We start from the raw sequence: 1,338 nt of genomic DNA on the forward strand, positions 1-1,338 counted from the left end.
CGTTGGAAGTGTTCTGAGTGAGAAAAATACTGCACTAATCGTTGTATGCACTATGCACCTCACAAAAAGACGTGTCGTTAGATATTAATAGATATTCGTCGCTGACCAAATAACAACACGTTGTTTCGTATTTATTACGGTACAAAAATAATGCGTTATCGAAACGGAACGATACCTCTCGAATAATGGGTCACTGAATGCAAACGAGATCTCAACGGAGACCAAAATTGTTATAAAACGTATACAACGAGCACATTTCTCAATAGAAATTGAATAGTTAAAAAATAATCGTAATGTGTCAGTAAAAAGCAAAATAAATAAGTTAAACCCATTTATAGACGGCAACGGATTTGTGGGCGTATGTGGTAGGTTGGCAAACGGTGGATCAGTGCTCAACATGTTTCAAAACGCAGCCAAAAAATGTGTCGCTTTTTGTGGGTAATCTGCCCACGCTCCGAGCCGACCGTTCAAGTATGTGCTTTGAAAACTGTGGAGTGGATTAGGCAGGTCCATTCATGTTAAAATGCAGTAACAGACGAAACGCAGTTGTTCAAAAAGCATACATAATATGCAGCGTATTTGTATGTTTTGCAACAAAGGCGGAGCATTGGTATGTGATTTGACTACTGATATGCATTTTTTATTTTTTTATTTTTTTTATTTTTTTAAACTTCACATTAAAATATGTTGTCCACTACTTTTAAACTTAATTTCAATTTTTATTTTTTGCGAATTTTTAATGATTAAAAAACCATGGTTTGACATGGAAATACGTCTTTTCTTACTTTTTTGTTCAACTTGATGACACTATTGAGAGGATGCCTACGCACTATTTGTTTGCTTTTTATGTCCCACACGCAACAAAGCAAATTTATGTTTAGCAGAACCAACCAAATATTGTTACTTTAATAATGGTTGGTCCTGCTAAACATAAATTTGCTTTGTTGCGCATGGGACATAAAGAGCAAACAAACGGTGCTCTGACATCCTCTACCAATCTTTTTATTCTATCCCACAAATAAAGGTTTTCAACCTATCACTAGGTAGTTTTTCAACTGATTGGTCTAATGACCTTTGCGATTCAAGAACCTTTCCTACGTATTCGACATTGTTAACCTAACTATTCTACCTCCACACTTCCTATTCTCCCTCCCTACAAGTCTCACTCACTCTCCCCTCCCCCCATCCCCCTTTTCACCCTCAGTCTTTCTCCCTCCCATTTCTCTCTTTCTCTCTCTCTCTATTCCCCCCTTTTTTCCATCTCACTACCCCTCACTCTCTCCCCACCCACTTTTTCTCACTCAATCTTTCTCTCTTTCTCTCTCTCTATTCCCCCCT

At 37.7% G+C, this 1,338-nt stretch overlaps 1 long non-coding RNA gene across 1 annotated transcript in view; it reads left to right on the forward strand.

Moving 5' to 3' along the window:
- The first annotated feature begins 523 nt into the window (after positions 1-523).
- The window catches only part of LOC111041776, a 7,631-nt gene continuing 6,816 nt past the window's right edge, over positions 524-1,338 (forward strand). The window contains exon 1 of the long non-coding RNA XR_002605364.1: positions 524-610. This is a non-coding gene — a long non-coding RNA (uncharacterized LOC111041776). The remainder of the gene's footprint in view (positions 611-1,338) is intronic.

This window comes from Myzus persicae, unplaced genomic scaffold (genome assembly GCF_001856785.1).
Source record: "Myzus persicae strain clone G006 unplaced genomic scaffold, MPER_G0061.0, whole genome shotgun sequence".
NCBI classification, from domain to species: domain Eukaryota; kingdom Metazoa; phylum Arthropoda; class Insecta; order Hemiptera; family Aphididae; genus Myzus; species Myzus persicae.